General features: G+C 39.0%; 1 protein-coding gene across 1 annotated transcript in view; it reads left to right on the forward strand.

Annotated features, from left to right (window-relative positions):
* Positions 1-20,677: 20,677 nt before the first annotated feature.
* Positions 20,678-27,945, forward strand: part of GULP1 (GULP PTB domain containing engulfment adaptor 1) — a 143,914-nt gene continuing 136,646 nt past the window's right edge. Inside the window, exon 1 of the mRNA XM_065750690.1 lies at positions 20,678-20,753. The gene's annotated coding sequence lies outside the window, so the exon portion shown is untranslated. The remainder of the gene's footprint in view (positions 20,754-27,945) is intronic.

The following is a 27,945-nucleotide window of genomic DNA, read 5'->3' on the forward strand; positions in this document are numbered from 1 at the left end:
GCAAGGTCCAGGACTGTCCGTAAAATTTCTAGGGGTAGTCTGGTCAGGAAAGACCAAAGTATTACCTGATGCCGTCATAGATAAGGTTCAGGCATTTCCAGTCCCTACAACACCAAAGCAGCTGCAGGAATTCCTGGGTATATTGGGATATTGGCGTTCCTTTATACCTCATTTGGCGCAGCTGCTGAGACCTTTATATAGACTTACCAAAAAGGGCCAATTATGGGACTGGGGGAGAACAGAACAGGATGCTTTTCAACAGGCGAAACAGGCGGTTAAACAAGCCCAGGCACTGGGTATATTTGATCCTACCCTTCCAGCTGAGCTAGATGTTCACGTAACTCAAGATGGCTTTGGCTGGGGCCTGTGGCAACGTCAGAGTTCTGTTCGGACCCCCATTGGATTTTGGTCTCAGGTGTGGCATGGAGCAGAGGAAAGATATAGTATGATTGAAAAACAGTTATTGGCTGCCTATTCCGCATTACAAGCGGTAGAGCCAATAACCCAAACGGCCGAAGTTATAGTCAAGACTACATTGCCAATCCAGGGGTGGGTAAGAGATCTGACCCACCTTCCTAAGACGGGGGTGGCCCAGGCGCAGACGGTGGCACGATGGGTTGCCTATCTCAGTCAGAGGAGTAGTCTATCTTCCTCACCGTTGAAAGAAGAGCTTCAGAAGATTCTTGGCCCAGTAACGTATCATAGTGATGCACCAAAACAAACTTCGGTTGCTCCACCACAGAAGAGTCCCGTCCAGGAAGGAAAATATCCTATTCCTGAAGATGCCTGGTACACGGATGGGTCCAGCAAGGGCAACCCAAGTAAGTGGAGAGCAGTAGCGTACCATCCTGCCACAGACACAATCTGGTTCGAAGAGGGGGATGGTCAAAGCAGCCAGTGGGCAGAGCTGCGGGCGGTGTGGATGGTTATAACCAAAGAACCTGGTGATGGTATCCCGAATATTTGCACAGATAGTTGGGCTGTGTATCGGGGGCTCACTCTTTGGATCGCACAGTGGGCCACCCAGGATTGGACTATCCACTCCCGACCGATCTGGGGCAAAGATATGTGGTTAGACATATGGAATACAGTCAAACACAGAACTGTGTGTGTCTACCATGTTTCTGGTCATCAACCCCTACAGTCACCAGGAAATGATGAAGCCGACACACTGGCCCGAGTTAGATGGGTTGAGAACTCTCCATCTGAGAATATCGCTTACTGGCTACATCAAAAGCTGCGGCATGCTGGGCAGAAGACCATGTGGGCAGCCGCTAAAGCGTGGGGACTGCCCGTACAACTATCGGACATCGCTCAAGCATGCCGAGACTGTGACGCCTGCTCTAAGATAAGACCGAGGTCGTTGCCTGAAACTACAGCCCATCTTGCTAGAGGACACAATCCTCTACAGAGGTGGCAGGTTGATTATATTGGGCCTCTCCCTCGGTCTGAGGGGGCGAGATATGCCCTAACCTGTGTCGACACCGCGAGTGGGCTAATGCAGGCCTATCCAGTACCAAAAGCCAACCAGGCATACACTATAAAGGCACTCACAAGGTTGATGGCTGCCTACGGGACACCGCAAGTCATCGAGAGTGACCAAGGAAGTCATTTCACGGGTGCAGTGATACAACGCTGGGCAGAAGAAAATAATATTGAGTGGCGATTCCACCTGCCATATAATCCAACGGGGGCAGGCCTTATCGAACGTTACAATGGTATTCTCAAGGCTGCCCTGAAGACAGACTCTCAGTCCCTGCAGGGGTGGACAAAGAGACTCCATGAGACCCTGCGGGACCTGAATGAAAGACCTAGAGATGGCAGACCCAGTGCCTTGAAAATGTTACAAACAATATGGGCCTCCCCACTTAGGATCCAAATTACGGGCACCGATAATGAAGTGAAACCTCAGATTGGCAATGAGAACAACCTTCTGCTCCCTGCCCCTGAGGACCTAGAACCAGGTACCAATAGAATAAAATGGCCCTGGAAGGTGCAGGTAGGACCACGATGGTGCGGCCTACTTGCACCTTGGGGGAGATTATTGGAGGTGGGGGGTTCGGTAGCTCCTCCGGTTATAGGTACATGGCCTACTGAAATAATGGTTAACACTCCAGTCTTCATTGCTAAGGGGACCCCTATCATGTCTCTGTGGCAGATCAGGACACCCCCTTTGGTGCCTGATATAGTCGTACAGCCACAGACATCGGGTCAAAGGGTTTGGTACAGGCGACCAGGGCGTGCCCCTGTACAAGCTGAAGTGTTAACCCAAGACAGGAATACGGCCTGTATCTTGCCCTGGAAAGCGGATCTTCCCGTCTTGGTACCTCTAAAACACTTGTATTACTCCCCATAAGTCTATGAATCACCAGAAGGAATCAAAACAATACTGCAGTGTTCCAGAGTTGTTATAAGACCATGTGAAGCATCTGGTGATGGTCTAACCGGGACTGATGACACGTAAGATGGACCTGCACTGTATGATTACATGCTTCCAGTAGATACCACCGAGCACTGGCCCAAAGAAGAGTTCGACGGATGCGCCGATCATCACTCATATCAGATTACATCAGCATGCGTTGCGACGGGCAATTATGTAAGCGTCGCGATGTATTGGGTCTCTGTATCAAGGGGAACTCACCTTATGGTTACTTGATCAGTGGTTCATGTCGTGAAGGGGTGGAGTGTATGGGAACTGCTGAATCACGGCCTGAACCACTGATTGGTCACCTGAGGTGAGCACCAAGTCAGCCATGGGGGCACAGGTGAAGGTGATATACCTGTGTGGGTGGAAGGGGTGGAGCCTAGTTCCTCCTCTCTCAAACCCCATTTAAGGGCTGACCACCACCAGGGAAGGATCTCTTCTTGGAGATCCCTCCCATGTGGAGTCCTCTGCGAGCCTTGTCATCTTGAAGGTGAGCCATCTTCTCTTTTGTATTACCTGTATAACTGTTTGTATAGAACTACTTAAAATATACCATCTTCTATACTATTCCCTGGTGGAGTATCGTCATTAGGAGTTATTTACTCTACACTTTAGAAGTTTCTGAATCTGGCATTTAGAATAGTTGGCAGATCTGTTATCCTACTGAAATTCTATCATTCCTTTCCACAGAGATAGATATACTCAAAGACAGGTTGTGGTTAATTTTTTTCTTTTTTATCAAACACAATGAGTTTTAAAGTTGCAGAAGTATTTAATTATGTAAGGGAAATCTGCCCTGGAAAGGTATTTTTTCCAGCTAATTTAGCTTTTTTTTCTCTAGTCCATTTGATACTCATTATTTTGGTGCTTATGTGATATCTTGATCTGCTCTGATATTCTGGAAAATTCAGGATTTCTTTTGGAGTTATAACACAATGAAAATTTAATCAGTCTTCTCAGACTTCTCTAATATTTTTCTCCAGGGCTCTCACTCAGAATTCTAGCTGTCAAGAAGCTAACCTGGATAGCCGAGAGTAGAATGTGCTTTATTTCCTAGAGTAATAGAATCCTTAGAGTTTTACTAGATGGCCTTTAAAGGTCCCTTCCAACTCCCCTGCAATGAAAAGGGATGTGCACAGCTAGATCAGGTTGCCCAGGGCATGATCCAGCCTGGCCTTGAGAAGCTGCAGGGACAGGGCTTCTGGGCAGCCTGTTCCAGTGTCTCAGCACCCTCACTGTAGATGATTTTTTCCTTCTATTTAACTTAAGTCTTCCTCCTTTAAGCTTGAAACTCCTTCCCCTTATTCTTATACTTAGTTCATGTCACTGTAATTTCAGAACCTAAAGTATTAATCACATCTCTGTTTGGTTCAAGTTGCACAGAACTAATTTCTGAAATTTGGGCAGAAATAACAACTGTATCCAGAAGGAAGTCTGCATTCGGTTTTGTTTTCCACAGAAGTGGAGCTATTCGGTCTCTGATCCACAGTTATCTTTACCTTTTAAAGTTCAGGATGAAATCATAAGCTGAACAATGGAGGAAAAAGAAACTTGCGATCTGATACGTAAGGAATTGTTAGGTTATAAAGGCATGAATATTTTCCTTGGAGTTCGTTAAAATCTTGTAAATTATTGCATGCCTTTTCTAACGATATCCCTCAAATCAGAGATGGTTTCTTGTTTGTTTTCTTTTCTTAAGAATACTCTGGTACATGAGAATACAGCGAAGAATATGCTTTTTCTTCCTCTATAGTACACTGGTTTTTACTTTTACTACCAGGATATACAGATATGAAATGCAGCAATGCTTGCTCCAAAATGGGCAGCTCAATAATGTCTGAGAAGAAAATTTTGTTGGCTCCAGGCCTTCTCTGCAACATTATTTAAATCTTACAAGGGTCACTTCTAACCATGAATAACAAACATAGCTTAGATAAATGTATGACTGTGCTACATGCACCACTATGTAAGTCTTCTTTGAATGAGTCAGTAAAGTTCACGTGTTGAGTTACCACATCAAGAGTAAGTAGGTAAAATTTACTTCCCTTGTGAGTTTATAATGATACAGAAACGTCATATTGCCTGGATTTCATTTACTTATTGTTGCAATGTGCCTGACAGATCCATGGATTTTATTTTCTTATAAACAGATTAGATTTCAAGTGAGACAGGCATGGGGACTGTCATGTTCTGGGGTCATGTGCCTAGTAACCCTACTTCTCACAGGCTACTGTGGTTAATAAATAGAGAGGTGCAACAGTAGATTAGTAACTGTCTTAAATGCATGATACTTCTTTGCTGAGAATTTGCAACGAAAGTATCCTGCTAGCTTCCAGAGGCAGGTAAACAACTTGTAAACCATTTGGGTAGCAGCTGGGTAATGGTATTTACTAGACTGAACAGACGAGTGAGTTTTGTTTCCTTGTATTAATCATGTTAATAACATCTATTTTGTGTAAAGTATTTTCACTTTATTGATACTGTGTAAAATACTTTCTTCAATTCTCATGCCTAAAGAAATGATCTGAAGGTACTACCTTTCTTTAGAGTTTTCACTTGATCAATATGATATGAGCCTCTCCTTATCAAGGTTCATTAAGGAAGGTAGGAAAGCCTTTAAAGTATATTCGCAATCCAGTTCTCTGTGCAGATAGATCCCTTGCAGCATCCCATCATCCTGCTGAACTGTTTCCCAAGAATTCATTTGTACTTGGATGTGCTTAATTTATCTGAGGACTTATAGAAGAAAAAGCAAACTGTTTATAACTGCTGGTGACATGAAAAAGTGCTTGAAAAGGAGCTCAAGTAAGTGAGGGGCCAGTATTTTAATTCTAGGTAAAGATTCTTGTGTGCACCTTGAAAGAGTTTTGCAGTAGTGCTTAGAATTTTTGTCCTTGCCTGCTTGATAGATGGTTATTGATCTAAGGAATAGAATTTATCATACTAGCTGAGTGTTCACGCAGTAAGATTAACGTGACACTTCTTGGTATTGAAGAGCTAGCCTGCAGTTGTGCATCTCAGAAATACATTCAACAATTTAACAGGTTACCTCTGAATATTTAACCTGTCTCCCTATATCTTGATCTCTGCAAGTTTTGTGTGTTCTGAAACTAGTAGGGAAATAATCAGTTGAACAGGACAGAAGGAGGTGAATTCCTCAAGTGATGCAGCATTAAGACGTTTTGTAGGCTGTACAATGATCTGAAATTAATGTAGCACTTATAGCATTCTATTCTCATGAAATTTAGGGGGAACAGGAAGACTTAGTTCAAGAAATGCATCATAGTGTATGCAATTTGTATGCAAATTTACAGAATATTTCTGCTTAAGGTGAATTGTGTGGCTTTTATCAGTTTTGCAGTAGTGGAAGTGCTATTCAAATTAGAGTTTATATGCAGTGCAGTTGACTTTCCATGCATTTGCAGTCTATTCTGCAGCCCTGTAATGAAAAGCAAGGGCCATGACCTCAGCCATGCTTTGGAACTTTCTGATGTATTTTAAGAAATTCTGTACTCTGAGGCTAAGAAATAGTTTCTAATTTTGGTAAATATACTGTTTTTCTCCTGTTCAAGTTGGAGAGAAGAGAGATCTTTTTTCTGCAGGCAATTTTCCCCTTGCATTTCACTTGAGGGAAGTTTTTACCTGTTTTTCGTTTTAACACACAGGGAAAATGAAACCTAGTGTAACTGTTTTGATTGACAGGACAGCTAAAATGCCATTACATAAAAAATCCTTTTTATTTTAATCTTCATTTACAACACTTAATATATCCAATTGGTTTGTGCACGTATATATTGGTGTAAATTGTATTTACTGAAGAATTGTCTAAGGTGTAAAATTAGTAAACTAATTTTTTCATATATTTCTCCTTAACTAGAAGGCATTACCAAGAACTTGAACATAAAATAGCTGTATCGCTATGCAAGTAGTCCACAAGAAGAACTTTGAATGAATTACTTATTCAAGTTTAATTTGCTGTGAATAGTTTATTTGAAATAATGTGATGTGTTCTTTACTTGATGTAGGACTAGGAAGGGTAGAGAGCTGTCTTCAGACTGCATATACATCTGCAATGAACTGTGTTCTTTTGTTGGTTTTTCTGTTTGTTTTTAAGCATATATGTACACAAGTTCTAGAATTCAGTCTGAAGTGCCATCTGAACACAATATGGCCTCATTTAAAGTTAGTTCAGAACAGAAATTCAGTTACAGTGGGAATATGTTTTCTTCAGTATTTTTGTCTACCGGTTAGTAAGAAATACTAAGCTAATGTGACAGAATACTACTAGTCATTTCATTGTTTGTATTTTTGAGACAGATTTGGTCTTAAAGGTCAGAATCCCATGTGTGGCTTTTAATCACCAACTATATTTCCTAGCTCTTGGAATTAATTAGTGTTTTACTCAATGTAGGGGAACTGTTAGGTCAGGGCTCAAATTGGTGTTTGGGCACTTGATAAAGTAGTGTGTCTGGCTCAGGGAACACAGGCAGATCTTTTGCACCGGTGCTCCCCACCTGATCAGAAGAAGTAGAGCTACTTAGAGCTCATCTAAGGGCCAGACATTGAAGAGAGAGCATCTCTTGGAGCTGGGCTGCCTCCTGAGAAGAGGTGCTGTGTAGCCAGAGAGCCCCTTCACCAGCTGGGTGAGGTCCATTCTTCTTTCTATATATGACTGTTGACTTATTTACAAGTACTTTGACTGGTATTGCTAAGAACCTTTCAGAAGCAATTTCCATTCTTTACGAGCAGAACATCCAGGGAGTTGAATTCAAATTCCACTGCAACGGAGTGGATTTCAAGCTCTTCAGATTATTTTAGATACATCCAAGTATGATTTTCTTCCTCACATCTCTATTGTTTTGTCCTATCTTGTGGATGACTATGTGGTATGAATTTAAAAGCAGGAAGAGTCTGCCACTTTGCTTCTTCCTGTCTGAACAGGAGTAGCTTTGCATAGAAAATTTGTTGATTATTATTTGCATGCAAGCCAAGACATACAGAGAAAAAGACTAGTTAGATAAAATAATTTAGAGATTTCTTTTCTATGTGTACACTGATTTTAAGGGTGGAATACTTATCTCCTGGAGAATCGTGTTTCTGACATGACTGATTATTTTTAGTAGAATAGTCCCAATTCTTTTAGTGTCAGATCTTTTTACAACTCTGCCATCTGGAAACTCTATTTGTTTCATACAAAAAACTAGCTTGAAAAGCCCTTTTCTGTTCTCAAATATCAATATGAACTACTTGGTCCTTTGTACTTGTTTTTTACGAAAAAGAATTAGAAAGTTGCTAACTGAGGCCTTCAAAGTACCTCTAATTTAAACTGCTGACTTGCAACTGCTGTTGTTTTTATCCTGAAATTTTTCTGTTTTTCTAACAAAAATATTTTTGTAGCAAAGTAAATCTGCTCTTTCTGAGAACAGCTGTTTAAATTTGCAGTTCTTTGCACTCTGTGTCTGTTTTGCTGAACTTTAGTTAAATCTTTAAAGTTTCTTTTGGAAATAAATACATTGATCTAAGCCCTTCTTCTGGTGGCTATCGATGTCAGCTTTTTTCAAACCTGAATCATTAAAGGCACTCTGTTACTTACATTCCTTTTACCCCTATTATTTTTTATAATGTTTTTTTCTTCTTGCCGTATGAGAAAAATTAACTGGCTACAGAACCTCTATGTTCTGCTGTTCATATGCTGAACACATACAGTCTTTATGCACTATGATGGGAAATAAAATCCAGCTGGTGCTGATTTCAAGAAGGAGACATTAATCAAGCATCCTTCTATTTTAATAAAATCACACAAAAAAAATTGCTCAATTGCTTTGACATTGAATATGTCTCTAAAACAAAGAAACCGTAATGTGAAAGTGAGAAGAGCTGTGGTCTTATGAATGCATTTAAAAATGTGTACACTTTTTAAAATCCACCTTTTAAAATCTTGGCATTGTGTAGCATAAGTTTCGAGAGGAAGAAGCATGCAGTGGTATGTGGTGTATGGTGAAAAAGTTCTTGTGGAAAAATTACTTCGTGTTGTAAATAAGGTTTAGCTTCACCTACTCTAATATTTTTATTGTGAAAATCATAGCAACCTACATTATTTCTACTCAGTGGTCTTATTTTTGTAAGGTCACAGTTTTTAATCTATTCCTGAGTTTTTTAATGTAGCTGGCAGGGGAGGGACTTCAGGAAACGGGGAATAGCCAGGTACAGGCAAGCGATGTTTTTTCTCTCTTTACTATCTGATTCTGAAACCGAACTCAGAGTAACAATGGCAAAGAATTGTTTGGATATGGTATAAAAAGTAAGGTCAGTACAAGGAAAACCATAAGGAGCAGGCATGTTATTTACCTGATAGGTTAATATTCTTCTCTCATAATTTTTTATTTACTTTTTAATTATTTAGATTAATGTTTGATAGAGAGAAACATAAATTCATTTTGCTGCTGAGGTGCTAGTAAGCTCTCTCAGTAAGAAGACAATGCATAACCTTTGAGTAAATGAAGTCCCACAGCTTGACAATCCAATTGTTTCCACTGCCATTTCCCTTCTTTAGATCATCTGCTACTATACTTGTTAATTTTTCTTTTCCTACCAGTTAACTTTTTTTCCAGTCTCTCTACTGTCCTCTCCATTTTTTTCACATATGTTTTCGTAAGAGCATATTTCTATCCACCCTTAGCTTGGGATTACGTGAAGTTAATAGACTGAATTTATTACTAGCATGTGGTTTCAGTCATTTGCTTTTATTTTTTTCCTCACCAGCTGTGAATAAAGGCAAGAGAGCTTCCTTTTTGCCATCTGCTAGTACACAGTATAAACAGAATTCAGACTCCAGCAATGCAAACAACTGCAATGCAGCAAGCAACAGAAGGGAAAAGAATGCTTGCTTTCTGTTCCTACCTAACAAAGATGTTATTTATTTTCCCAGATCTTTCTATTAGGTCACCAGTGCCCATGCATACCACTCACCACCTCACTGTGCTCACATTGGCTGTTTGGTCTCCAAAAGCATTCAGCAAGTGTCAATGGTTGATGGGTGCCATTTTTTCCACATAGAATTCAGTGGCACACCTTTGCTTCACACACACTTGGTGCCAATTCTGTCAGACTGCCTCTGCTGCTGTCTGTCATATGGCAATAAAATGTAATGTACTATTGGTGGGAAGGTTTAATGTCTACTTCCGTACCACCATCTTGCTATGACATCTTAGACCAACATAATAACACTGGCGTTATTTTCAAAGTAGACATTTTACTTTGAGCAGTTTATTTTTTGAGACTTTAAGTAACTTTTAAGTACCTCTATGAATTAATTTTTGAGTTATTCTTTTGAATTAAATCATGTCCTGCTTGTGTAGAACTACCAGATGATTTACCTGAGATGCTTACAATTTTTTTTTATGGAATATTAATTAATTTTCCTAGTAGACTTGAGAATTTCTTTGCACGCAAACTTACTCATGTGAGTTTGATCTGAAAAAGGATTACAAGACTTACCCTCCAAACTCATCACACTTCCTTTTTTAAAGTTTTCTTTTGAAGTAATGGTGTGCACTTACTGTTCTTTTAAGCTTCTAAAGAATGTTTAACTTGTTTCAGAAGTTAGTTATTCAATGTAACCATGGTGTGAATTCTCTAATACAAACATAAGTTTGAGATGGGCACTGAGACTCAGCAGTTCTGAGGAGAGCAAGTAAACAAATTTTCAAAACTGTTGAAGGAAGAAGCTAGAATGCAACAGCTGCCTACTTTGATTCTAAACCTGTGTCTAAGGCATATTTGAATAGAAACATTTTTCTGTCTTTCACGATGAAACTTACAACAAGAAGTAATTCAATTGTATTTCAGTCAGAGAAACTAAGCCTTTGTTCCTTGGGCTGTGTCACAAAGGGTGATGTGAGTTTTAAGATATTGCCAAGAGACAGAGGAGTTTTATTTGTGAAGGAAGGAAACAGTTATTCCTTAGTATAACATAATCCCACTCTAGCTCCTGCAATCATAGTCTTTTGTGCTTCTTCCTTTAGCTTTTTTCATTTGCAGTTTGTTCTGCTTAGTTATCCTAACTGATTATTTATACAGTCCTACCCTCCAGCAGCTAAATTAAAAAGCCAAAATGAAACCTTTATTTCTAGGTTTCTTTTCAATGTATCTATTTAAGTTCATTTACAAATTATCAAGAGGCCTCACAATTAACTCAGCTAGTATAACGAGAAGTGAGGAATCAAGTACCTAGGTGTGAATAAGGAAAGTTATTCTTGAAAAGGTTTTTGCAATCAAATTATCTAAGGAATTAGATCTTTTTTTTTAACCATTATTCACAAGGTTTTTTTTTTTGTTTTCTTCTTCTTCTTTTTCAGCTAAAGAGCATCTGCTGAGAGAGTTTTCAGGGTTTTTTTGTTCAAACATGAATATTTTAAAAATGTATCCATTTTTAGCATTATTTACTGAATCTAATCTCAACTGTGCAATACTTCTAGTTAATGGGCAGTACTAAACTAAAGGCTGTTACTTTTTGTAACCATTAAGTTGGCATTTGGCTCATAACACATTTAATCTGTGCTGTAAGTTTACTTATTTCTATGCTGGTTTTCAAGTTGTAGTATTTCTGTGTTGCAGGTCATTTTTGGTCTTTTTTTTTATCTTGTGCGCCTCAGTTGTGTACAATGTAGGAATTGTTCATGCTTTTCAGTGCCTCACGGGTAAGTAGAGAACAAAAAAAGGTCCAAATATCCTGAGGACACTGGAGAAGAGAAGAGGTTTAACATTTAATGATATCTACTGGGGAATAAGTAATGAAACAACTTGTGATAATTAAAAAAATGGTGGGAAATAACAGTGGGAAAGAAACAGAACTGATTTTAGATATAAGCAATAAAATTCACCTCTAAACAGAATGAAATGGAAATTACAGAAAAATAGATGGCAAAGAATATTTTGGAAATTTTTGAAGTCAGAGTCAAGCAGGGAGACAATTAGGGAAAAAGTCATCAAAGAATGTATTAAGAAAATATGCTATTAGGAAAGTTAACTTTCATCTAGTGACATTGATGTGCACTACTGTAGAAAGTGTGCTTTAGTTTCATTGAGCTCTGGAAGAGAGATTACACCAGGCTGGCCAGGAGGTATTCTGGGAGCATCACTAGCTTTCTGTTGCTAATATTGGGTACGTACTACTGTAAATTGGTGTGCCACAGTGGAATGTTACTTCTTCCTGAATATGGAAATAGTTGACATTCTGAATGTCAAAAATTGAAAGCCTCTGAAAGGATGTCTTCCTTCGGGTGAGCTGAAGAACTTGCAATACTACATGAAGAAAATATTAACTATGCTTTTTTTCTGTGGTCTTTCAGCCATTAAAAGAAAATTACTTCAATTTTTTTTCTATTGGCAAAGAAATTATCTTTTCATTTTCTTGCAAGTGAAAAGTTTTACAGGGTCTAGAAACATTACGAAAAAATGAATAGGAAGAGTTAGATGACTTAGGGAAGGGAGAAAGAGGTCAGGAAGAAAAGCTCAGAGTTCTTCACCCATTGGGAGTATGTAAGAAATAGGATGAGAATAAAAATCTCATGTAGCATTATGTTGGGGTTCAAAGAGATAAGAAATCATGGCTGGATTATCATGATATAAGAACCTGCTGATTCTTGCAAGAACCAGTAATTACAACTTTTAAGTTTATTTTCAGACTGGAAATGAAACATGAGTTCACAATTTCTTTTAGTAGAAGGATTGAAGACTACAAAAGACTCAGCAATAAGTGAACTCTGGACTCACGCTGTGTCTAATTCAATTGATAGATTTCCTGATACTAGTCTGAATCCTTGCAGCTGATAAGGAGGGACTCATCTAAAGCCTGACAATTAATATAGTATATCCAAAAGTTAGAGGAGAATATGCGCAAACGTACCCAAAATAGAGAGTGAGAAATCTCTGCTTCAGAAAGAACGAAAGAAGAAAATACTGCCAAGAAAAGGACAACTATAAGATGAAATATAAGTGATTTGATATTTCGTTAGGAAGATGGGAAGACCATGATAAATAGGTAGGAAACAATTTAGAAAAGAAAAATTGAATGCCAAATTTCAGACGTCAGTACGTATATTTTATGTATGGTCTCTCTGAAAACTTTACACCAACTTCGAGATTCATAAGGAATATGCACAAAGAATCTTCCTCTCTAAAATAAATGTATCAAGTATTGTCATCATCCTGACTCTGGGTTAATTAAAGTTTTTCTCTTGTATAATTTTGAAGGTGATCCTGATTATTAGGAAAGGAAACAGTGCTGAATTGGTTTTTTTTGTTTCCACAGTGAAAGCATGTCTTAGAAAATTTCAGTGACAGCTAGGAAATTAGATTGGTAGCAGAGGTGAATTATATTTTTCTTACTGTTTTTAAGTAACCTTTTTTCCCTGTTTTGTAACTGAGACTTTAGTTGACTGAGATATTTAGCTTGGAGAAATTTCATGTGCTGTTGTTTGTATAATGACAGAGTTGGAATGGGCTACCTAGAGGTATATATCCAAGTAAGAAATAAATACCAGTAATTCACTCTACTCACATAGAAATTATAGAAAAATATTTGCTCCTTACACTTAAGTATCAGTTTGGTAGCTGATACCAGAAGGTGTTAGGATGCCAAACTTGCTAGGTAATTGCTACTAAGAAAATGACAGTCAGAGAAATATCTTGTTATAGAAAACTAATGACTAAAATCATTATTAATATCGTTATCAAAATCTAAGTTAATAAAATTGAGTTTCTTTTCTCTTCCCTTTCCTGAAGTCAGGCTACAAAATATTCAAAACAAGCTATCCATCCATTTTGTTACAGCTATGTGCTTTTGGTACAGCTATTACATCTTCCTCAACAAAATGTTGTTTGCATAGTTCAATGAACTGTATGCTACTTACTCAAACTATAAGCACCTGTGACTTTTTGCAGTAATATAACAATATCAAGCAGCATGAATTAGAGTGGTTATTACTTTCAAAGGCATGCTTAGGCACCATTTTGAAATATGCTTAATGTTACCAAAATATTAAAATAGTGCTTCTGCAGTTACAGTTCTTGAAGCTTCAAGTACTGCATTCCATATAATTCCATGTGAATGTAAAGTGGTGTCTCCTGAACAGCTATTCTCAATTATGCATATGGTCAAAATTCTGTGAAATAAACATTCCTTCAACATATTGTACTTTTGTAAAGGAATATGATGTAGAACATACTATGAACAGAACTGTAACTGCAGTTCTGTTAGGTGAAGACAACTTTTAACTCACCATGTGCACGAAGTAGATAGCTCTGACCAAGAGACTATCACAAAAGCAACAAAAATCAAATAAACAGTCCTGTTGAAGGCATGAATGTGCAAGAGCAAGGTTTAGTTCTTAAGACTGTCAAGTACATGACAGACAATGCAAGCAGTTAAGAGGGTTCAATATGGTATCTGTCATAAGTGGGTTTTTATGTATGTTTTAATGTTGTACAGATTATATATGTGCCTTAGGCCTGATACTTGATTTTTTGTTACACACTATTGCATTTTAGATGAGCTGATTTTTACCTGCAGTGTCAAAGTACGTTTTCAAGCTCTCTGTAGGTTGAGCAGTTGCTCATCCAAAAGCAGAAAACTGATCCTTATCTGGTAAAGGACAAAACCAGTAATAATTGTAAGATATCACTCTCAAAAAAAGTGGATATTTATGACCATGTGTCCAATGAAAGCATGTCAACTAATAAATATATTCCTAAACTGCAAATATAATTTGTCAACTAAGACATGATTTTATATTCTGTTCTAATTCTTGTAATTCAAGAATAGTGCCACAGAAGCTTCTATGGCGAACTTTAAAGTTAATTCAAATATCTGGACAAGTCTGTACAAAGTCTGTATTTGCAGATGCTGACTCAAGGATTCATTTCAATTACAAGGTGTTGTTCCTTTTTCCTTGCTTGAATGAGTTGGTTTACATCAGCTTTGGAGAAGTCTGCACAAGAATCTATTAGCCATCAATACCATGCACTAAAGTGATGCTGCTTCCACTCTTTTCTCTGAAAACATCATTTCATTGTTTGGCATTTAAGGAGGCGTCTTAAAGTCTAGGAATAGATTATTAGCATTTATTGCTTTCAACTCATATAGTCCATAAGTACAAAAATATTCAGTGTTGAACTTAAAGAAACATTCATCTATGTCTCTGAAAAATCAGGAAGCGTGACTTATTTCATGATTTTGGTAGTATTAAAGATCTGTGATGGAGACAAGTGGTTTTAAAAATGCACAGTTTACTACAATGGCTGAGAGATCATTTCTGCAGAACATAAGTAATGTAGCTAATTAATTACACTCCAGATGTCACAACTACAATGTAATTCAATCAAAAGTACATTTCTCTTGTTCCAGATTACAAAAACATATTGTATAACATAGCTTTACAAAGCTTTTTCCAGTATTTGCTTCTTAGATTTAATATTAACTCTGTGCTGTCTGCAGTGTTCTTATTCTTCCACCAGCATGACCAAATTTAACCTTTATAGTTTTTTGACTTATGCGTTACATGCAAAAAATAATTTAAAGTATTGAAACAAGAATATTAAATGCACCATTTATCATGATTGTTTTATATCTATAAGACAATAATTTTAATGAGTAAGTAGAACTCAGCCTTAACTACTGATGCATCTACATGTAATGTTCTGCATCTTGCATCAAGTAGAATTAATTATTGCATACGGAAAAGAAGTAAATGAAATCAGAAAAATATTTGTTGAAAAGTAAGGTTTATTTTATATGTGTACAAAATGCTGTTTTGGTCTTGATTAAAAGTCTCTAGAAGTTTTGGCTTTTTTGCTTTGCTTATGATTTGCCTGATCCATTTTATTTAGTAGTTTTGAAGACCGTGGTTTTCAGTTTAACTGTTGGTAGACAATTTATTATTTACATCAAAGAACTAGAGATTCTTCTAGAGCTCCTAACATTTTACTTAAGAGAAGCCTTAAAAGCAGAGCCTTTAATAGGTGTTTTAAGAGGTTTTAGTCCTGTATAAATGTTTTATAAATATATTACGATACTACTTTATTAAATGAATGGGAAAACTCATTGTGAGTTAAAGTGAGAGCTGACATGAGGTTTTACTTTGGCTTAGCAAAAATTGTGTGTTTTGTGTCTTCTTAGATATTAGGCAGTTTTGAAAACTGATGTCCATAGGTAGTACAGATGATAGAGCACCAATTTCTTTTATTGTTTTAAAAAATCTAATTGCATAGTCAGTTTTTAGGATGTCTTATTTTTGTAGTTTTTTGTCAAGGAATAGACAACTCCGTATTTCCTATAATTTCTTAAATAGGCTTTCTGCTATGTTTTAAGGGATAATTGGGTCAAGAAAAATAAAGTTATATAAAGTGTTTTGCACTCTGATTCTTTGCAAGTAACACTTTTTTTTTCCCCCTATTTGTCCTTTGGTTTTGGTGAAGATTCTTTATTGTGTCTTCATTCTAAAGTTCTAAGAAAAGAAAGTGACTTGACTTCATTTTCTTTCCCTCTTGCCTCCATAGTTGCAAGGTCTATAATCAGCTTCATCTGTGTATGAGAAACTATTTTGTTTTGTTAATATTCTGTAATAGTGGCTGCAGGACCTTAAAAACATCACTTACCTACATGAAGCTTCAGAGATGCAAAGACTCATCGGCTTGGGGTGGCAATTATACAAGGGGTTGCATGAAAGACCTTCTTCTTTAGATACATTGCAAGTTGATGATGATTTCATGCTCAGGTTTACAGTGGTCAATAGTAAATTAGTTGCTATCATCACACAGACTTGAGAATTATCAGCTTTCTATTTTTGATTTCACATGATTTATTTTTCTCAGGCTCTAAAAGGAGTTTAACAACTTGTTTAAGGTACCTGGATATTCAGTAGCCTATGACACCTACTGAACTCAGTAATTGTCTGCACTTCCTTCCAATAATGAAAATAAAATTGTATATAATATGGTGAGGGGAAAATGCTATTCTGTGTATATATACATCAGAAACTCTTTCATAAGCGAGAGCATAAGGGGAACTTAAGAGGAACATAAATCTTGCAACTGAGTAATACTTCTTATCTTTGAAGTATAACTTGATTCCCAGTTATTCAAGCTAGATAAAATACCTGTGTATCATGTTCTTCTCTCTCTCCCAGACAGATCTGTATCAGGTCTTCCAAGGTTTATGAGCCTCTGCCATGTGTTCCTTTTCAAATATTCTTTCAAGACATTGTGTACCATTGTCCAACAAATGTGAAAACTCAGTTAACATGATGCTACACGCAGAACTGCCTTCAAGAGACCAACATCTGTTCTGATAAGCTGGCTATTTTGTTAGCCAGACAATTAAGAGTATAGAAGCTAAGGCAACTGAGAATGTTGCCTGTGTGCCCAGCCCTCTTAAACTTTGCTGTCCTGTATGTGGCACACAGAACAGTCTCACTTCTCCTTATGCCCTTCCCTTGATTTGCTGACAGGGTTTTTAATCTCAAACTAATACTATCCAGAGCAGTGTGAGAATGTAACTTTTGGTTACAATTCAGAAGTTGCCAGTTCTGTAGCAAAGAAGGGAAAATGTAAAATGAAGATATATATAATGCCTCTAGGACAACATTAGAAGGCCTACAAGTTAAATAAGAAACCAGGGGCAGAATATTCTCTGGAAGATTTTCTTCCTAAGAAAAATAAGATGTGGCTGCTTTGCTTTCTTATTTATTTAACATTCCTGCAGGGTAATGCTTAGTTAAGTTCTGGACTTTTTGAGGGGTGAATCAGTGCTCAGCAGGGAGGTGAAACTTATCAGGTTGTGTAATTGGTGCAATCCTTTAATCTTTGCTCCTTCTAATAACTATTTTCTGGTAAATCAATGCAAGCTATTAATATTGACTCTTTGATCTTGGCCTAGGTACAGAGCTAAATAGATATGGATTCCATTGCTTATACTCATCATGAATCAGCTCCACCCAGTCATGACTTTACATGACAGACATCTGCAACCTCATGAGAACATCAAAACAAATCCATTCACATAAGAAGCCAAGCTGTGTGTTTTTATAGATGTGACTTTGCTCTCTCCTGAGGATACATTAAAAAAAAAAAAAGTATTCTGTGTCTGCTCCTTTGCTGAGTTTCTCTCCAACACTCAAAAATGATAGCCCCAGTAATGACCTGATTTTGTCCACTTCGGGGTTTGGGGGACCTAGGCCACAGAAGAAGTCACTGTTTCTTTCTTTTTTCCTCTGAAAATTGTTAAATGAAACACACCATTTAAAAACTAAGATCAAGAGATACTATCTCCACAATTTTTATATCTTCTATTCTTCCTTTCATTTTTCTCATTCATTCACATAGGTTATTTCTGATGGGGAAAAATGACAGAAGGAAGAAATAACCTTCTTTATGCTTTTGATGGAGTCTGCACCAAATTTAAGTTGAAAATAGTTTTGCTCTTCATTCCTTTCATTTAAACATTATAGTGCAGACTATGTTAAAAATAGCACAGAAAGATGAAATATGGATCTTCCCATGTTCTGAGTATTTTTTCTTGTTTATCAATTATCTTATTTTGTAATAAGTGAATTTACATGCAGAAAGAATTTGGAAATGTGTCTTTCTGAGATAGATATAGTTTTGTAACATTCAAAATGGTATGAATCAGTCATGGACAAAATTTACCCTGACTTGATTAAGCATAGTTGCCTTAAGGAAAAAAAAAAAAAAACTTTTAACTGGCTATGTTTGTCTCTTTTAACGTTCTATTAAGAATCTGTCCTTCAGAAAGTACCCTCAACTATACCTATTATTTGCTTCCTGAATAACCTTTGGAGAGCTTAAGATAATGTATTTCTGTAACCAAAACATTTTCTTTGCCTACTGTGTTCTGCTTTGCTGTTGAGAATAACCTGATGACCTTAATTAAAGTTTCAGTAAAAATCTCCTGAAGCTTAATTTAGGAAAACATGAAATATGTGTAAGAGTCCATGACTTCCCAAATACTTATACATTTCTCATAGGTAGATCAAAACTCTGACTTTTTATCTAGTAAGGTGACTGCAGCAGCTGAGCTTCTCTAATCAAAATAAAATCAGTACCAGGCATGTTTGAGTACTTACTGGCTACTTACCTCAAAAGTCAGGCTTGGACGTATGTTTTGAAAAGTCCAATTTGAAGAGATGTTCACTGACTGACACTGAAATGAACTGTAATTTTGCCTAAGACATCAACGAGTGAACTGCCTTGTTCCTCAGAAGTTACACGTGTAAGAAATACAAATAACTTTTCTATCTAACACAGCTAACAAATGAAATGCAGCAATCTTGTTTTATTTTTCATAAACGTGGTTCTGGGTAGTATTTACCTTAATTTTTTCTTCCATGCTTATAGCGAATTCATAGATTATCTTTCTTCTCATCCTTCCTGTCACTGTTTTCAACTGGCATATGTGGTTGAAGAGATGTATACAATGTGTTGTCAGTTCCTGTAAGATGCCAAGGGGATGTGCATCAGCGTAGCTGTAAAGAACAACAAAAAGTATTTCAGACATTGTGTAAAGAGCACTCACGTCTGTGAACAAATACGTTCTTCTCAGACACACTAGGTATTTAACTATTTTAATACTTCTGTAAAGACAAGTTTTGCAATTTCTGTTCTGAAAAATACTAAAACTTTCTGTATGCTGAAAACAGTTCCTGGCTATGTTGTTATTCAGGATGTAATTCACAGATAAATTCATTCAAAAGTTTTCCATTTTCCTTCCTTCACTGAGTTTAATTTGTCCATTCATCTTTTGAAATGTACTAGATGTAACTCTACCACAGTTGCCACTTTGTACACAATGATCCTTTGAAACTGTTTCACAGTTCTTTAGTTCAGACATGCAACTGAAAGCGTATAAGATGTTTGTTTCCTTTCTCAGGAAGAATTGAACTGACGGAAAATTTCAGAAGCCTTGTAATAATCTCCAGAGCAGTTAATAGCAGCACTAATTTGCCTCATTTCTATGTACGCTTTTTGGAGGCTCTTTATTTGAGATTAGGAGTGAATGGAAAAGGCAAGCCAGACTAATTAACTTCTTATATAATTCACATCTATGCCAGTGATTATCCAGGAGTTACTGATCTAAAAAGCTGTCTGGTGTAGCTTTCTACATTTCATGTTTATTCTTTCATTATTGCTTTGCTCTTTACTGTAGATTGCCACCCTCAGCTGTTTTCCATCTATAAAAACAAAACGGCTACAAGAAGAAAAACAATAGAACACGTCAACACAAGCCAACAAAATATAAGTTCCACTGCAAGCAAAGCACCGTTGCATTGATGCCTGTGATGTGTTCAGCCCTGCTAAGTGGCCGTTCTGATGCACAGTGAGAGGACTTCCACAATGGTGCTGTGCTGCGGAAGAAAAAGGTGCCAAGAGGCAAACACCTGTCTGCCAGGCTGATACCAACCACGGCACGAGGCCGCCAGCTCTAAGAGGTATGGGGCTAACAGGATTTACTTGCTTTCTACAGAAAATATGTTGTCTCTAACTTGTATTTCCTGCGGCTGTTGTGCGAACGTACTGATGCAACGCTCTGGCGTTTCCAAAACACATTTTGACAGGGATTACATGCCTCAGGCCGTATGATTCAAAGTTCATTGACAAAGGCTTGCTGCAGATTAGCCCCTGATGCGCACAGGTGCCTCCGTGCTTCCTCTCTCAGGCCCCGTTTCCTCGAGGAACTCCGAGCTTCCTCTCTCAGGCCCCGTTTCCTAGAGGAACTCCGAGCTACCCACTCGCGTTCCCATTTTCTCACGTCATCTCTTTTTCTCGGCATAGAGGGCACAGCTTAACAAAAGCAAGCCACGGGGCCGAGCGAGGCGCCGAGCTGCGAGCATCCCTGATGCTGAGGTCACAGTTTCCCTCCGGCTGGCGGAGCCTTGCCGCCCCACGCTGGCCTGGCCGCGACGCTTACGGGCAGGGACGGCGTCGCCGGGCCCGCTCCGCGAGCCCACGCGAGCGCTGTCCGCGAGCGCCTGCTTCCCCCGCCTCGCGCCCACCCCCCTCAAAGCACCTCCAGCCGCCCCACGAGCGGCTGCAGCAGCGCTCGCACCGCTCGGCGCCGCCTCCCCCTTCTTCTCCTCCTTCTCCTTCTCCTTCCCAGCGGCCGGCTGGAGACAGGGGGAGCCCGGGAGCAGCGGCCCGACGTGCAGGCAGCCGGCAGCGGGCGGGGTCCCTCGCCCGCCCCCGCTGACGTCAGGAAACTTTCTGGGCGGCTGAGCCGGGCGCTGAGGCAGCGGGCCGCCTCCATCCTCCGCAGGTACGGGGCAGCGCGGCGGGCTTTGCGGGAATTGTGGCGGCCGTGCTCGCCCTCGGGGTACCGGGGTGCTCCTCCCGTTGTGCGTTGGGCGGGGGGAGAGGGTGAGGGAGCGCCTGTTGAGCGCTGCCTGCGGCTTCAAACTTCGCCGACCAGCGGGATTATCGCGGCCCGGGGCGGTGTGCGGAGCCGGGGGGGAGCAGGGGGCGCGTGGCGTGGGAGAGCTTACCTGGGGGAGCGGCAGCGACTGGGATCGGCGCGCGGACGCTAGTTCGCTGTTAGCAGGCTTCTGCAGCTCCGCTGCCGGCTGCGCGGTTGTTTTTTTTTCTCCTTTAACTTCAAAGTTTGCAAAGCACCTGAACCGCGCGGCGGAGCTGAACGCCGCCTCCCCGCCCTGCCGTGTCCGCCCCGCCCGCGCTTCTACGCGCGAACTGCCGCGCGCTGCTCCGCGCGACTCGGGGCGGCCGGAGCCCGGGAAGCGCTCTGCCGCCGGGTCGGGCGCTTCGGCGGTGCCGCTCTTTCGTTTCGCCGGCGCTTAGGGAAGGCGTCGAGCCCGTAAGGGTTAACTGCGTTCTTCCTGCGAAGGCGTGCTGTCTTTCCTTCTTTTTCCTTCTTTCTTTTTTTCTTTTTTAAAATGCTCCTTTCAGCTGCCCGGCAGCTACAAGTTTTTAAAAGTCATCTTCACGTAAAAGCGGGTAAAAATAGGCTAACAAACTGTACAAACTGGGAAGCCCGGCACGCGTGAAGGAGCTTATGAAGCTGCTTTGAATGTGTACAAACACCAAGTATTTTAACAAGATGCTTCTAGCATACTCATTGTAAATATAAACAAGCTCTCATTTTTACTTGTTTAATGAGAATGACTATGTGCTCGTGCTCTGAGAAGTAGTTTTTTAGTAGTTTTCTTCCCCTGTGCATTAGCCTGAATGGCATCCTGGTGGTCCCTTCTGGCTGTTGAACTCATAAGCTAAACTTCTGTGTTTCTGCTGCTATCAACAATAGTCGACAAACACAAAGTAATTCTTTTGAAAAGGAAAAAAAAGAAAAAGTTCATTTTGAAAGTTCCGTCCTCTTGTTTTATGGTGGTTTGAAAATGTATGGAAGAATTTGCCTGTAATTATTGAACTGCTTGGCTGGTTGTTATGTGAGGGCCTGCTTCCGATCTTTGGAGGTTATTCACCGTGTACCCAGGGGAAGGAACCTCAAAGTAGTGGGAAAAAAATGGTAGTAAACGTGTGGTTGTTTGCCATATGCTTTTTTGGCATGCATTTTATTCCTCCTTCCCCCTTTTGTACACACACACACACACACACACACACACACACATATATATATATTATAAATTATATATATATATATATATAATTTTTTTTTCAACCAAAAAAGGTTGAATAAAGGCAGTGATTCACGGATTAGAAGCCTAGAAGTTATGGCACAATTGAAGGATGCAATGGAGCAGCCAGGTCTATGCTTTCAGTAGAGCTGTCAAAGCAGGGATATCATGGTAAGAACAGGGAAGTAAGCAGAAGCAAGTAGGAATTAGGCTGCCTTAGCAGCGTGGATGACAGTCATAAATGTGATCTGGGCAGTTCTGGGTGTGTTTGGGAGTGGTGAGTACAGAAATTAAAATGATTGTGATGCCAGAGAAAAAAAAAAAAGTATATATATATATCAGACTGCAATAGCGACCTACTAGTACAGGGCTCTGTGTATAGCATTTTAAGATGGGTAGGAAAATGCAGAGGATGACTAAAGTGAGGAAGATGCCGCTAGTAAGAGACTGGCTTTTTACACAAACTGATGGCTGGTACTGCTTTGTTAGCCTCTGTCAGCTTGGTTATCTTTTTGCGGCTTGATTGTTGTTGTGGAGTTTAGAGACTGCTTTTCTACTGCTGTGCAAAATGTTCACCTGATGGGACTTTAAAGTAATTTGTTAGTCCTTTGCCTTTAGACAATGCTACATCTCGTGGTTCAACAACAACAACGAGTAAATGAGTGCATTCATACAGCATTTGTAAACATTACTGGATGCTTTCAAAGTTATAATTAAGAGACTTGTATGAAGACCTGGAGAAGTCAGATGCAATAAATTGGCATTTATGTTATAGTTATAGAGTGAGTTTTCTCTTGAGATAATCTGTCAGGAGTGTACTGCTTGAACTTGTCATAAGAAAACAAAGCTACAGCATGAAACAATTAAAGGGCGACTTGAGCTTCAATAGGGAGACTAATGCAGCTTGAAAGAGAACTAAATACAAACTACCTTCCTGAATTGTTGCCACACCCAGTGTGTCTTGTGGTGGGATGCTAATTTTAACAGTTTTCTGAGGAAGGGCAGTGCCTCTAGAGCCTGAGAGGTCCAGCAGGTTCCCTTCGTCATGGCTGATTTCTTAGACCTCTGTCATCATCAGAGAGTGGCTCAGGCTGTATTTCAAGTTAATCAGCTCTTGAGACAAAACATCCTGAATTAATCATTTAATTGAATGGTTGCATAAGAATACACTAATTGGGCACCAACAAATTTTTTCCCCATCCCCTTTCTAGCATTACTACAATCTGCTAAGCACCTTTACAGAATCGGATTGTAGTCCGGATAAGAACAAACAATGCTATCATTGTTACAACATACAGTGTGCCACTATGCCACTACTTAAGTGCTCTTTGCAGTTTTCTTGCCCTCTCTCTCTCTTCTCTCTCTCTATATATGTATGTATATCTTTTCTCTCTCATATATATATATTTCATTGAGAAATAGTCCTTGTCCATGTCCTTGTACCTAATATATGTCAGTGCATTCTTGGTATCTCCTAGATCCCTGATTCTTTCGTGCAGTTAGTCTCACTAACCAAGAGTCAGTGCTTCACAGAACATGGCCCATGTCATATATATACATATCTAAGACTAGGAACAATTTGATGCAGCAAGTACCTCTCTCTGTACCATTTCATTTGCATATTGAGGACACACTCAGGATTTTACCTTTTCCAAGAGTACTGAAAGTACTTGAAAATGGTTGTGAGTACATCTTGAGCTTAAAATTTCTTCCTACCGAGGCTGCAGCTCCACCCTATCTAATAAGCAGAATGTCACCTGAAATGCCTCACCTTGCCATATGTTTTCAAAACCTCTCATGCGAAATTGAACCTGAAGAGCAGGAGGTAATGTTACTTCATAGATTTTATTCAGCTTTTCAGTAGACAATTTATCCAGTGGGAAACTCATCTTGAATTCCCAGGGAAGAATTTACACTTTAATTCCTCTTCTGCTGGTTTAAGCAGATGCTCTAATCACCAAGCTAAGAGAGTACTTTGGATTATTATAATTTCTTCAGGTTGAAATAGCTGACTTTTAGGGAGTTTAATTGCATGTTAGGCAAAGAAAGAATGTAGAAGTTTGCAGCTTAGTGATGCAGACACTTCTGTAGTAGAGTCATGACATGAGTTACCAACAAGTACGTAATCAGTAAGCTTCCACTGGAGCAGAAAGCAGAATTCAGGCTTCATAATGCCCGCAGCTTCTTGCAGCTTACCTGATAAGGAGGCAAACAAGCAGCAGAAAGCTCTTCAGAGTACGATACTGTATTTCTTGAACTTCTGCAAAATTATATTCTATTTTCAAAGCCAGGCACTGAGAAATACATTTTCTTCTTTTAATTCCTGAGCCTGACCTACTCAGCTCAGTAGTACTGTATGTGCTGCTTGCTCTGTTGGTACTGTATATATTTTATGTCAAACTTGGAGCATGTTCAGGTTTTGTTGTTAGAACAAATCTGGGTTTTTTGTTTGTGTGTTGTTTTTTCCTTCATCTGATATCTCTGTGCAGCCAAATGGTTTTTAGATGATTCTATCCGTGATACCTGATGAACACTGCTGTTGTGCGTGAGTTTGTGCAAGTGCAGCTTGATAAGCAGTTCTCTTATTGATGTAGGCACTGCAACTGGCTCCACCTTACTTTTTTCAGCTCTGGAACTAAGAGGTTGCTAGTTTTTCTTTTTTTTGCATTTATTTATACTGTTGCTAGAAATGCAGGGTGACTGTATACAGTAAATAAGAATCAAGTATTGCCTGAACACAGAACTGTAGTCCATGGAAAGACATTAGGCATTCTGATTATTCCTGTGTTGTAGAAAGATCCTGTCCCATGCAAGCAAATAATACTTTTTTTCTAAAGAATGTATGACTTCAAAGGTAAACCTTTTGATATTCACAAGTGTCCAGTGGCTATTTCAAACATGCTCTATTGCTGTAGAGGGGCAGTGCATGCAGGTGTTCTTGTGTCTGGCAGTATCTGTCGATACTGATCTCCAGGGTGCTTCAATCTCTTCTAATCTCAAAAATAACATGGGAATTTTAAAACTACATTCTAATTCCTGCATGTTATTTTTAGATAAAATGAAGTGTAGTATTTGAGGACTGTTGGATTCTCTGGAACTATTCAAAATCTATAATGTGATTCATTTCTTCTTCTGTTCTCTCAGTCTCTTCCAGTCTTAGTAGAGGCAGTCTTGGACAAGAAAAGAAGCAATAATAACATGGTATGCAAAATGGAATCCAAAATGCTGCCTGCCGTGCCATTTAACAGTCATCCTATTTTCAGTTTTGTCCTTCTAAATGAAGATTCTAAGTCTAAAGCTCTTCTTATGGAGATTGCACCGCTGGGAACTTAAACGTGTGCTTGAACTTTCCAAGTACTGTGAGATGCTCTAAAATTGTAGCAGTGAATGCAAAACCCAGTGCTGAGTTTTGCCTGTGTGTAAGGTGGTTGTTGCAGTGAGTGGGACGCAGCACCACCCCTTCTGCCCCTCTTCCTGGAAGGACTGAAGGAACTGGAAGACCCCAGCTTGGGCTGGGTGCTGCCTCCTGGCTTCCAGCACCTTCTGTGAGCAGCTCATTTGCTGTTGCCAGCCATTTGTGATCTGCTGGGGCCTTTTCCTAGGCATCACAATATTATCAATGAATTTTCTCTTTTCTCTTACTGAGAGTTGAGTAGATTTTTTTTTTTTTGTGATTCTTTTAAAGAATAAGCTTTGAACCAACACTGTTTTATTCATCTGTTGTGAAATGTTCTGGAAAGCAGAGCAGAAGTGAGGTAATGAGCCTAGATAAGGGACTGTGCTCCCATTAAAAAATAATTTCTCCTGCCATTGCATCTCAAAATGTCCTTTGGAACAGTAGTTGTCTTGGCATGCCAATTAGGAGTTATTTAAACAAGTCTGGTGTGTCCTCAAACCTGTTTTCCTAATATTTGTCCGGAGCATCTTTCCAAAGACTTGCTGTGCAGATATGTGCTGTCTCTAATGCTTTCTTCCTACATGCTGTGTTGGCAGCTGTGTGCATTCAAAGATCATGAGTCAGGTCCCATAACAAAAAAAAAAAAAAAATCAGTAAATAGGCTTAAAAACACTGCAGGCCTTTTCTCTGGCTTTTTTGAAAGTTTAGTATTGTTTTTTTTTTCCTTTCCTTACATTTTTTTTGTTTACTTTCAGAAAGTTTTTAAAAATTAATACACGATATTTTTTAAAATATTTTTATTTCTAATACAAGCTTCATTCCAGATGTTTTCAAGAAACTGTATGAACGATAGCATCACTGTATCTGAGCTCTGATGATATGAGCTCCAATCTTAAACAGTGTGTCCACATATTTCACTGTCATTGCTCTTTATATTCAGTTGTAGCACAGTTCATTGCTGATGATTGTATCTTGTACACATAGAGAAATAAAACCAACTCAATGCTAGATATGAAAATCCCAGCTGATAGTGTATAATTTTCTACTGCTTGCTGCCATGTAAGGAGGCAGCACGGACACAGTCTTCATTTCAAAAGCAGTGGGAAGTTGAGACTACAATTAAAAGATCATTCAGTGTTGTGGAGTACGGTATGGTATACATGAGTTCGTGTACGATGGCTTACACCAGTCATACCTGTGTTAGAGTAACTGCATTTGAAATGTTATGGATAAAGAGCCCCATCAAAACAATAAGTAACAATGAGAAGTGAATGGTGCTGAATTGTCGCTTGGGTCAGAAAATAGTAGCAGTGGACACTGTTGGCAGCAGAAAGTATTTTGAGAGACTAACCCCACCTCTGTGCCCCTTAATCTGTTTCACATGTGTAAGCTTTCAAGTAGCGTGTACTGTGGATTTGTAAACACAAAGGTCTTTATCATCTGAGTTTAGTATGATCTAATTCGTGATTCATGAAGCCTAAAAATTGCAATACTAATTTTGAAAGCTATGTGTTGTATTAATATTCAATTTATCCTGTTGCACAAATAGGCTTAAGATTGAAGAAATACTTTTCCAGCAGATTTTCCAGCTGGAGCTGATAATAATTCTCTTATCTTTCTGTACCATACAGTAATTGTAGCTAATTGTTTGCTTTTGCTATGTTTTCATGGTGGGAAATGCCGTGTGTCAACACAGCTAAACTGCAGCATTACAGTATGTGTAAGGACATTATTTTAAGGATTCCCAGATCTCTCACCTAATTGGGTGAAACAGTTCATATTCAGATGCCAAAGAAATGCCTTTAGTGTCTTCTTATAATAAAACTTTGTATCTTTTATTTTTTTTTCTCTATCTAACATCGTTCTACCACATCTTCACTCATATTTTTTGTGCAGCCTGTTGTACTGGTAAGATAAAAGGCAACACATGAGCAAGACATTTCTACATCTGGGAAAGCAAAACATAAGAAAAAAAATAAGTAGTACTCTCTTACACACTCACTTAAATAAGTTGGAATTCTCATTACATTACTTGATATTCATATGATGCAGTACAGCTCTCCTAAATTCTGTCTATCCCAGCTTTTCCAGGGTATTTTTGTGCTTTGTGAGTCCAGAAGAACTCACCTAAATATATTCCAACTCATAGACCGGATTCCGCAGCCTCTCTTTGGCATGCAGTGACGGGAGCTCTATTTCTGGCATGGTCCCCACAGGTACAACAGTGAGAAAACAGCCAGGCTGAAGGAGGGCTCTGGGGAACTTCACTTTCCTAACTTTGGTTCTATCCAACTCAGTCGCTTTCTATGCTGAAAGATAGCAGAAACTTCCACAAAGATCAGAGGACTAAGGCAATTTATTTTCTGTAAGCTACTTGTATTGTTCGAGAGGTGGGAGGAAAATAACCTGTTGAAGGACTGGAAATCATGGGGGAAGAAAAATAGCGTGGTTTTGAATTGAGATTG

This window comes from Cyrtonyx montezumae, unplaced genomic scaffold (assembly GCF_038088225.1).
Source record: "Cyrtonyx montezumae isolate F1298 unplaced genomic scaffold, pur_monq_1.0 scaffold_7, whole genome shotgun sequence".
Taxonomy (NCBI): domain Eukaryota; kingdom Metazoa; phylum Chordata; class Aves; order Galliformes; family Odontophoridae; genus Cyrtonyx; species Cyrtonyx montezumae.